This window comes from Tupaia chinensis, unplaced genomic scaffold, assembly GCF_000334495.1.
Source record: "Tupaia chinensis unplaced genomic scaffold, TupChi_1.0 Scaffold146907_1, whole genome shotgun sequence".
Classification (NCBI taxonomy): Eukaryota; Metazoa; Chordata; class Mammalia; order Scandentia; family Tupaiidae; genus Tupaia; species Tupaia belangeri.
The window spans coordinates 1,013,396-1,025,266 of NW_006206760.1; the positions used below are offsets into that span (position 1 = coordinate 1,013,396).

General features: G+C 46.9%; 1 long non-coding RNA gene across 1 annotated transcript in view; it reads left to right on the forward strand.

The window, feature by feature from the left end:
- The first annotated feature begins 10,053 nt into the window (after positions 1 to 10,053).
- LOC114006300 (uncharacterized) overlaps positions 10,054 to 11,871 on the forward strand; it is a 48,055-nt gene continuing 46,237 nt past the window's right edge. The window contains exon 1 of the long non-coding RNA XR_003548036.1: positions 10,054 to 10,266. This is a non-coding gene — a long non-coding RNA (uncharacterized LOC114006300). The remainder of the gene's footprint in view (positions 10,267 to 11,871) is intronic.

The following is an 11,871-nucleotide window of genomic DNA, read 5'->3' on the forward strand; positions in this document are numbered from 1 at the left end:
ACGGGTCGCTGCGGCCCCGCCCCTGGGAACCGCAGGCGCCCGGGTTTTAGCGTCCACACCGGGGAGAGGATCCCTGGCTACTTTCATGGCCACCTGCTGTCCCGGCATGCGGCCACAGAGGTTTTTGAGGTCTTCAGGTGTAGTTTAGGGGGTTCCAATTCTCAAGGACACCAAGTCCTTATTATGAATGCGAATTCTGGGACTTGTTGCTGGACTCCCGAATAGTTGACGGCGGTTCGAGGCCCGGACCCTCAGCTTCAAAGTCACCCTAGGTGCTTGTGTGCGTGCCCAAAAATCTAGAAAAGGAATTGCCCAGGCATCCCCCACTGGGGGGTGATTTCTCCTTTCTGTCTCTCTGGCAAGCGCACGTGCCCTATAGCAAAAATCAAAAAAGAATGTGAATTCTGGGGACCAGCACATAGCATGGTTGTTAAAGGCGCTGGACTCCCAAATGGCCGACCACAGTTCGAGTACTGGAACGGTGGCCAGAGGCTTGCTTTCTCACTTCCTCTCCCCTGACCTCCCGGTCAAATTAAAATAATAATAATAATAAATAAAATTAATGTTTTAATGCAAATTTTGGACCCATCCCCAGAGATTCTGAGAGTCTGCTGGTTCTAACTCCACCTTTGCCTCTCACTGGGAGAAGCTCCTTTCGTCTCTCTGGACAGAGATTCTGAGAGTCTGCTGGTTCTAACTCCACCTTTGCCTCTCACTGGGAGAAGCTCCTTTCGCCTCTCTGGACTTCTGTTCACTCCTCTGCAAAACAGATGGATTGATGTTGCACATGACCTGTGGTTATCAGCTCATCGTCCATCCTCCAGCACACAGAACGTGCATAGCTACTTGTCTGCAGAGTAGAATTCTAACTTTCCAGCAAGGCAAGAGAGGGTCTTGCACGTGGCCGGTGCCTTCCTTTCTAGCTTCGTTACTTGGCATCCTGAAGCCAGTTACGATTTTCATATTCTTTCTGTTTTGGGGGGGCGGAGAGTGGAACAGTCACCCTCGACAGGGTCTCCCCAAACAGTGCTCCTCCCAGCCTGCCAGATGAGCAGGTGCTGCAGACCTGCCCAAGTGCCCAGGTCTCAACCGCCCTCCCACGAGGCTCTGGTACCCTGCAGGGGCGCCCCTCACCCGCACCCCTGAGCCTGGACTTGCCTACCAAGCACGCTAGTCCCTCAGTCGTCTTCTCTTTCTGCTCCTCCTTATCACCTTGGAACTCCCGCTCAGCCTTTGAAACTCACTCAAGCATCGCCTCTATGAAAGCCTCTCCAAATGCTTGTATTTGTCAGATGGTTTGCACCATGTCGATTTCCAGCAGTGGCTGGGGAAAGGGGGAAGGGAGGGCGTTCCCACACCTTTCGGGACCTGAGCTGCTCTCATGCCCTTGGCCAGAACCCATGGAATACCCAGCAGCAAAGGAGGCTGTAAACATGTCCAGCTAAAAATCTAGGAAACCATTACTATAGAAACCTAGGATGATAAACAATGGCGGGGTGTTAGTGCTCTGTGCTACAGACCTCTCCCCTTAAGCTTTGTGATATATTTTGGGGTCAGGAAGTGAGATGCTACTCACTCCACTCTTTTTGGGTAGGACTGCTTTAGCAATATGGGTATTTTACAATTCCAGACAAATTCTATGATTGTCTTTTCTAGATCTGTGAAGAATGTCTCTTGTAATTTTATGGTGATTGCATTAAATATATAGATTAATTTGGGTAGGACTGCCATTTCAATTATATTAATTCTCCCATGGGATGTCCTTCCACTTCTTTGTTCCATTTTTTATTTCTTTTTTTTTAAAGATTTTTATAGTTTTCCTTATAAAGGTCTTTGACTTCCTTGGTTAGTTTTATTCCTAGGTATATTGCAAAATATTAACTCTTTTACATACATTCAGAGAAGATTACAAATACGGGAGGTGTCTAGGAGGTCAAGATGGATTTTTTTTTTTTTCTTAAAGAGATTTTTGCTATAGGTCACATGCACTTTCTGGAGAAACAGAGAGACGGAAATGGAGAAATCACCTCCCTGGGGGGATAGCCATGCCACAACCCTTTCTCCTTCATTCTCCTCTCAGGATTTGGGAAATGCATGCTCACCTGCCTGGCATGGGTTTCAAGCCACTGAGTCTGGGATTCGAACCATGGTCAACCACATAGGAGTCCAGTGACTTAACCACTTCATCACCCGCTGACCTCTCGAGATGGATTTTTATCACACACCAAACAGTACACAGTGATAGCTGCAGAAAACAAGGCAACAGCTAGCTACATAAACTTTAAAATATTGTCTTTCAAAACATAATTTGAGAAGTTTTTTTACTTTTATAATAGTTCCATCTAAACGACACTTTAGCATACTGAAAACAAGATTTCACCAAATGTTATGGGAACAAGATCCCTGAAGCAGAGTGTAGGCAAACAGTGTGGGTTAGTGAATTCGTGGTTACTATTTGCTTTAATCATGTGTGCAAGCCTTCCTACTCTCGTATTTCTGGTTGATAGACTTACTGTATTGGTGAGGAGGACCAGAGGCAAACGCATTAAATTTCCGCGAGTCCTGTAAAATAGAGATAGATACAGGGCTTCAGCGGTTATGAAAACAGGGAGTAAAAGACGTCGTCTCTGTTTAAGTCCGCCCCCGCCCCGAAATGCGATCACTACATTAAAGCAGAGGTGGGTAGAAAATTAGAAGTTAGGTACCAGGGGCCTACTGCCAGACGGTAAAGAATCATTTTCTTTCCCCCTTTCCTTGCACCTGCCTCAGAGTACCAGTATATGTCAGCCATGTAGGTGTTCAACATCCGTTTGCTCGCTCGCTTCAACTTGCTCTGCACAGATGAAAGTGTGCCCCGTTCCACTAAAGCCTGTTACAGAAATGTAAAAGAAGCATACGAACCAAAAAGGATTTTATGTTCTTAAACATCAAGGCTCGATTGCTAACTATTGCCTTTTAGAAATTGTATGGATGAACTGGCAGATGGTGTGATGGTTAAGGGTGCTGGACTCCCACACGGTTGACCATGGTTCGAGTCCCGTCCGGACCTGGCGTGAAAAACATGGTCAGCATGAGTCCTCTTGATCCAATCACTAAATCATCACATGCCTGGGTCCGAGTGGCAGTCGATTACATGGGAGTCCAACGACATAGCCATTACGCTAACTGCTGGTCCCAAAAGTGTTTTTTTCAAATCAGTAGGGAACTAAGAGTGAATACTATGGGACAGTGATTTTTAAATATTCAAAATATATACTTCATGTATAAATAGAAATATTAGAAATACAACTTAATTGTTCCATATTTATTTACAGTGGTTCTTGAGTTTCTGCATTGTCTTTGGAGGGTTCTAGCCATGGCAAAGGGTTGGTAAAAGTGTGGCACGTCTGAGACCAGAGCTAAAAGTTCTGTTGAATCAATGATCTCGTTGAGAACACTGACCGTGTATTTTGGGGTCAAAACCATGTGCATACTTGGGAACCAGCAGTTAGCGTAATGGCTATGTCGCTGGACTCCCATGTAGTCGACCGCCGTTCGCGTCCCGGACTCGATGGCTTAAAACTCATGCCAGGCGCGTGTGCGTGCGTGCCCAAGATCCCGAGAGGAGAATGGAGGAGAAGGGATTGTGGTGTGGCTATCCCCCCTGGGGGGTGATTTCTTGCTTTCTGTCTCTCTTTCTCTGTCTGTCTGGTGGCGTGGTGGTGAAGATGGCGGACTCCCACATGGTCGGCTGTTCTTTGAGTTCTAGACCTGGTGATTTGCTTTCCCACTTTCCCTCTCTGTCTCTGGTCAAATTACAAAAAAAAAATAAATAAAATAAAATAATAGTAATAATAAATAAAATAATTATTAAAAAATAATAATACATGTCGGGAGCTGGCAGGTGGCGTGGTAGTTGGGGGTGCTGGACTCCAACATGGGTGACCACAGTTCGAGTCCCGGACCTGGTGGCTTGCTTTCTCGGTTTCCCTCTCTCTCTCTTTCACTCTGTCTCTCTCTGGTCAAATTAATATAAATAAGCAGATAAAATAAATAAAGTTAAATAAAATAATTCTAAAAAAATATATGTCACCTTAATATTTAAATGCTTGAGCAAATAGAAAAAAATGTAAATATCAAATGATGATTTCTTTCATTTTAATTCTGAAGTTAAGAGTTACGTGAGAGGGTGGGAGGGATATTTAATCTTTCTATATAACTAAATGAAAGGTTCTCACTTTTCCCGTAAAACTAATCCAACCAGAACAGACCCATCAAACACACACTCCAAATAGCAAAAAGCCTGAAAAAGGATGATAGTTTTAATACACTATTTCCTTCTAAGCTAGATTTGGGGAGCCACCTGCTGGCAAATTGATAAGTTGTCTACAATTTTTTTAATGGACATAGAGTTAGGATTGCCAGGTAATTTGCAGGATGCTTGGTTAAATTAGAATTTCAGAAAAACAACCAATTTTTTTTTTTAACATAAAATACCAGTACACTTCAGTATTTGCTCCCTATGGTCACACTACCTTGTTTAAAATTTAGAATTACACACGGTCAAGTGACTTGGGAAAGGAAATTCAGGCAGCATGATTATTTAAGATTACGACGGTGGGATCCCACGTGACTAGACTGAGCAATCTCAGTCCCAGAACCCAAGACTTGAAAATCATGCTAGGGGTGTGTGCATGTGTGCCCAAAATCCCAAGAGAAAAATGGAAGAGAAGGGATTGTGGTGGAAGAGATTGTGGTGCGGCTAACTTCCCTGTTGGGTGATTTCTCACTTTCTCTCTCTCTCTTTTATTCTCTCTAGTGAATGCACGTGCCCTGTAGCAAATGCAAAAGAAGAAGGCTGTGCTATTCATATAGCTCCATCCACACCACTGCAGCATGGAGTGCCTGCTCTCCCCCACTGCCTTATACATGACTCCCTCCACATTCTTTTCTTTCTTTTTCTTTTTTACCACCTATTCTTAACTGAGCTCTCCTCCCTAGTCGGTTGGCCTTTGCTGTTGTTTTGTTTTGTTTTTCTGCTGCTACTATTTTGCATTTAAGCCATCTGGGTTGTCTGAAAAGCCACGATGCATTTTTGCATAGAAAAACATGTCATGGGACCAGCAGTTAACGTAATGGCTATGTCGCTGGACTCCCATGTAATCGACCGCGGTTCGCATCCTGGACCCGGTGGCTTAAAACTCACGCCGGGCGCGTGTGCATGCATGCCCAAGATCCCGAGAGGAGAATGGAGGAGAAGGGATTGCGGCGTGGCCATCCCCTCTGGGGGGTGATTTCTCGTTTTCTGTCTCTATGCCTCTCTCTGTCTGTCTGGCGAGTGCACGTGCCCTATAGCGAAAAACTTCTCCAAAAAAAACCCATGTCATGACTTTTCTGACAACCCAATACAACTGCTAAATGAGAAACCAAGAGAATTCTTTGTATTCTCTGTACTGCCTTAGTCACAGATTCAACTTGTCTTTAAAAAGATCCCAAGATCCCAAGAGGAGAATGGAGGAGAAGGGATTGCCGTGTGGCCATCTCCCCTGGTAGGTTATCTCTCGCTTTCTGTCTGTCTCTGTCTTTCTGGCAAGTGCACAGGCCTGATAGGAAAAAAAACAAAAACAAAAACAAACAAACAAACAAACAAAACACCTCTCCAAAGTCTCCCATCCCATCTTTCAGGGACCCAAAAGTTCTTTGACACAGAGGCAACCAGTATACTTCAGCAGACTGATCTATTAAGGAAGGATATTATTATTTTTAAAAAGTTTTTTTTTTTTTATTAGAGAGATTTTTGCTATAGGGCATATGCACTTACCAGAGAGACATAGAGACAGAAAACGAGAAATCACCCCCAAGAGGGGATGGTCACGCTGCAATCCCTTCTCCTCCATTCTCCTCTCAAGATCTTGGGCACACACACACACACACCCAGCGTCCCACACCGGGTCTGGGACTCGAACCACAGTCAACTATATGGGAGTCCAGTGATGTAACCATTATGCCATCTGCTGATCTCCAAGGAAGGACATTATTTTAAAGTGAGAGGATGAAGTATGTTTTTCTTACAGGAAGAAAAATGTACGACAGATGACAATGAAACATTTGGGGGCTGGCCCTGTAGCACAGTGGTTAAGTGCTGTCCAACATGACTGACCATGGTTTGAATCCTGGTTCCGGTAGCTTGAAAAAAGTGCAGGATGTATGTGTGAGTGTGCCCCAAATCCTGATGGGATGACAAAAGGGATTCGTGGCCTAACCACACTCCACTAGGATGGTACTTTCTGTCTCCCTCCCTCTCTTTCTCTTTTTCTCTCTTTCTCTCTCTCTCCCTCTGATAAACACACGTGCCCTCTGGCAATTAAAAAACCTTCTTTGCTCGCAGCTATGGTTTTTTTAATTTAGAGGCTCATTTTATTTTGTCTATGGAACTAATAAGATGTATCCTATTAAATATTGCTTGTATGATTTTTTGCGGTTGCAAAATCCAGTCAATTTCAAATCTGCATGGTAAGACGTCACAGGATGGCAATGTTGTCCCATGAGAGTGTTGGTTAAAGTGGACGAGGAAGGGCCAGCCGGGCGACATGAGGTTAAGGCGGCTGGATCCCACAAGATCCCCTGAACGGTTGGAGTCCCAGACCCGGTGGCTTGAAAAAACACCCCAGCATGTGAGCGTGTGTACCCCAAATCCTGAGAGAATGGAGGAGAAGGGGTAGTGTCATGACCGTCCACCTTGAGGGTGCTTTCTCACTTTCCCTCTCTCTCTCTTCCCCTCTCTGTCTCTCTCTGGAGAGTGCACATGCCTATAGAAAATAAGTGAAAAAAAAGTGGGTGGGGAGAAATATCTTCGTCCCCTGTTGGATATCTTTTCAGTCCTCTCTGTCATGCTCCCTGTCTTTAGTCACTGAAGGCAAAGAGCGGCAGGGTCCAGATGGTGGGACAGCTGTAAAAGGCTATACTCTGCAAGGCAGCTGGACATGGGAAGGTTCCCAGTTCAAGTCCAGAGACCTCCCTGAGTATGCCGGTGTACGTGAACCTACGGCTCAGGCCAGCTGAGGCTGGGAGTGGATCGTGGTTTCAAGACCCTGTGTGGGGTGCTGTCCCTCTCTGTGTTGGTCTGTCAGTCAGTCACTCTCACTCATGGGAGAAATAAATAAATAAGTACAACTTTGTTTTAAGATGTAATGAGAAGCGGGCCAGTAGGTGGCAAAGTGATTAAGGTGCTAGACTCCCACATGGCTAACTGCAGTTCAAATCCTGGACCCAGAGGCTTGAAATTTACACCGAGCATCTGTGTGTGTGTGTGTGTGTGTGTGTGTGTGTGCACATGCATGCAAGTGCCCAAAATCCCAAGAGGAGAATGGAGGAAAAGGGATTATGCCGTGGACACCTCCCAAAACAGGGGTGGGGGGGTGGGGTGTGATTTCTCCCTTTCTGTCTCTGTCTGGCTGGCAAAGGGCCTGCATTCAAATCTTAGCTTTCTCTCTTTCTATCTGTGATTATGAATCAAATGAGCCTTTAGGAGCCTGAGGGTTGTCTATAAATTCAGGTTTATGCTCTTTTTAAAGGTTAAATTAAATCATATATTTTAAATGACAAAGCCTTCCATCCAGAGCCCACCAGGAACACATCCGTAGTTGAACGAGGTGGGTTGATGACTCCCTGCAGGAAGGGAGAACGCAGCATGGGATCTGTGGGTGCTTCCATAAGAGGGGTTCAGAGTGGACATGCTGTTGACATTGGGCTGGGCTTGGGTGAGTTGCGGAGGCGGCCGAGGAAGCAGGGGTTCCCCAGGACTGAGCGCTGTCAGAACGCAGGGCCAGTCTATGTTCGGGGTATCTCCGTGTCCACGCATTGGGAGGGCAGACGAGGCTGAATACTGAGCTACCCTATGGAGCCTAAAATCCCAAAGGTAAAGAAGTGGTCAGGACTGGTGTCCTCAGCCAGGGGGCGCTGTCCGGCATTTTCTGTCCTTGCTTTTGTCTGTGCTTAGACAAAAAAAAAACAAAGCGGCCTCGAACTCACTTCCTCACGGTGTCACCGTGACCTGACTCGTGTCATTTTAAGGTCAGTCCTTGGACATCAGGGGCTCTTTTCTTCTGTCTCAGAAATCATCTGGCTCCTCAGTAGATGCCCAATAAAAAGAGGCTCCTACTGGGCTGGATTTGAGGTATTCAGGGGTATGTTGTCCTCCTCTGCCGCCTGCAGTCCCTTCAGCCTTCTATCGCTTTGACACGAGGTGGGCGCGAACGATTCTCCTCCCCGGAATCATTTACAGAAACGAGTACTGATTGCTGCACAGTCACAGAACGGTCTGTTCGGTGTGATCCCACAGAAAAAAAAATCTGAGCTGAAGATGGCATCCAGCGAGGTAACAGCCTGGCGGGACGCTTGCACTTGCAATGGTCACGATCCGTGCCAGAGTCGGTGAGCAGGATCCGTTCTCAGCCCTAGCCCGTGATGAGCTGGTGTCACGGCCTCAGCACCCCGGACTCCCCGGGGCTGTGGGTATGCATTTGACCCGTGTAAGTTCCGTTCTTTCTTATGATATTCCTGAAGGTAAATGGTGTACAGTTTTCACACAGGAGAGGGCATTTTTTCCCTGGGAAAATACTTCTTTGGAGAGGTTTGGGTTTTTTTGTTTATTTGTTTGTTTTTGCTATAGGGCAGGTGCGCTTGCCAGACAGACAGAGACAGAGAGATAGAAAGAGAGAGAAATCCCCCCCCAGGGGGGGATGGTCACGCCACAATCCCTTCTCCTCTATTCTCCTCTCGGGATCTTGGGCATGCACGCACACGCGCCCGGCGTGAGTTTTAAGCCACCGGGTCCGGGACGCCAACCACAGTCGACTGCATGGGAGTCCAGCGACATAGCCATTATGCTAACTGCTGGTCCCTCCCTGGGAAAATACTTCTCTCAGGGCCAGGTGGTGGCCATGGTGGTAAAGCAACTGGACCCACCTGGGAAAGGTACTGAGTTTGCATCCCAGGACTTCCCTGAATGGTCCTTTTGCAGGTGTATGCTTGTGATTGGGTTCAGCTGAGATTGGGGCTGGATTGCAGGAAAATCCTGTTGTTGGGGGGCAGGGGGGTGTCTGTCTGTCTCCTCTCATGGAATGAATAAAAAAAAAACAACTTTAAAATGTTATCTGGAGGTAGGGTCAGCAGGTGGCATGGAGGTTAAGGCACTGGATCCCACGTGGCCAATTCTGTGGTATTAGTTCCAGACCCAGTGGTTTAAAAAAATCACGCCAGGTATGTGTGCAAACATGCTCAAAAATCCCAAGAGGAGAGTGGAGGAGAAGGGATTATAGTGTGGCCATGCCCCACGGAGGGTGATTTCTCACTTTCTCTCTTTATCTCTCTCTCTCTCTGGAGAGTGCACACACCCTATAGCAAAAACCACCCCCCCAAAAAAAAAATTATCTCATTGCATTTCCCACTTGAATAGTGTAGCAGCCCCCCATCCCTCAAAAAAGAAAAATATAAATAAAAGAAAAAAACATAGAAAACGAATTTTCTATGTCAGGGCCCTTGCCCTAGATCTTTCTCTACATTTTTCTATTACCATTTTTGTTTGCTTGTTTGTTTGTCTGTTTGTTTCTAATCCTGAGGTTGGGATATGAGAGCAGAACTGAGTAGGGTTTTCTGGTTTTTCTGTGTCACTCTTCACGTTGGCCAGCAAGGGGGGTTAGAGGGACAGTTACGCTGTCGAGTCAGGGCGCATGAGTGTCTGTTTTACGACTGATTACCGGTCGGGCAGTCTCTAGCCCGGACTTTCTGTGTAACCTAGCTACGCGATCACCATTGTGCAACAGCCCAGGTTTCCTTACATCTAATAGTGTCCTGATGAAAATTCAGTTGTGAACTTTAAAGCAAAAAACCTACTGGAATGGTGGACGTTGCAGTGAAGGGAACTTTCCGTGCCCAGGTGGCATAAAAACTAATTGCGGCCACGAGCAGCCCAACGCCCTTCATGCGGATCAGACAGCATTCAACTGGGTTCAATAAAAAGGGACTTAAGTGGGAGGGAGGCGCCTTGAGGAGAGCAGGCTGCTGCCAGGACTGAGGAGGCCATTGTTCCGGTTCTCCTAAGGCTCAGGGAGAGTGACAAGGCACCTGCTGCTCCCCAGAGCTGAGAGTTCAGGTCAGCCCTGGAAACGCTGGAGGCTCAGACTCCTGCCCCAGCACTCCAACCACTCAGGCGCTAGAGGTTCAAGGCCGTGGGGGAAGGTTTGGGAAGAGCCATCTGGAGGAGTCTAAGACGACTGTTTCTACTTGGTGAGCAATCCAAAGCCACTCTCCTTTTTTTAAAATGTATTTTTGTATTATTTATTTATTTATATTGAAAATTTCCTGTAGGGTATATGTGATTACCAGAAAGAGACAGAAAGTGAGAAAATATCCCTCCAGGGGTGATGGCCACATCGCAATCCATTCTTCTCCATTCTCCTCTGCAGATTTCGGGGATGCACGCACGCGTGTACATGCACGCACACACACACACACACACACACGGCATGTGTTTTGCTGGGTCGAGGACTCGAACCGCGCAGTTGGCCAGGTGAAAGCCAGCCAACCGTGGATAACCTCCATCACACCTGCTGGCCCCTTTACATTTATTTTATTTCTTCCATGACAGTAAGACAGAGAACAGGGTCTCCGTGTGGTGATCCACTGTGTCACACACACGTGCAAGCCTGCTGAGTGTGCGCACAGATAGCTCGCACGCGTGTACATGCACGCACACACACACACACACGGCATGTGTTTTTTAACTGCTGGGTCGAGGACTCGAACCGCGCAGTTGGCCAGGTGAAAGCCAGCCAACCGTGGATAACCTCCATCACACCTGCTGGCCCCTTTACATTTATTTTATTTCTTCCATGACAGTAAGACAGAGAACAGGGTCTCCGTGTGGTGATCCACTGTGTCACACACACGTGCAAGCCTGCTGAGTGTGCGCACAGATAGCTCCAGGACGTGAACACAGGCGCTTTCCCAGCGGGGTCCAGTTACCTCACTGCTGCACCACCACCTGGCCCTAAATCTTTTTAAATCTTGCTATAAAACATGCTTCATAGGGGCCAGCAGGTGGCGTGGTGGTTAAGGCACCGAGACCCACTTGACCAACTCCATTGTTTGAGTCCTGGACCCAGAGACTCGTATGTGTGTGCGTGTGTGTCCAAAATCCTAAGAGGAGAATGGAGGGCGTGGGATTGTGGAGTGGCCATCCCACCCAGGGGGTGATTTCTCACTTTCCCTGTCTCTCCCCAGTGCATGCACCCTACAGCAATAATCTAAAAACAAAACAAAAATGCTTCTTAGCTCCAAGGTTTTCTGTGCTGTTTCATAAAATCGCACTGCTGTTCCTGTACCATAGAGACATTTAATGATCATTAAGCCCTTTCACAGACAATGGTTCACTTCACTCATTGGTTTGTGGCTAGGATCTATGACTGCATACCCCAGTTAGTGCCTCAATTCTGTTTCCCCAGGACCCATCTTGGCTACTAAACACGATTGCAAAATGGATTTAAAATATTAGGTCGTCGAGAAAGTCACGATGTATTTTTCAATGTTTTTCTGCGCAAAAATGCGTCATGATTTTCCTGAACATCCAGTACATGATCATTAGTTTTCTCTGTGAAGACTAGAGTTTGAGCTCAGTGACTTAAAAAAGTATATCTTGGGAACCAGCAGTTGGCGTAATGGCTATGTCGCTGGACTCCCACGTAGTCGACAGCGGTTCGTGTCACAGACCCGGTGGCTTAAAACTCACGCCGGGCGCGTGTGCGTGCGTGCCCAGGATCCCGGGAGGAGAATGGAGGAGAAGGGATTGCGGCGTGACCATCCCCCCTGGGGGGTGATTTCTCGCTTTCTGTC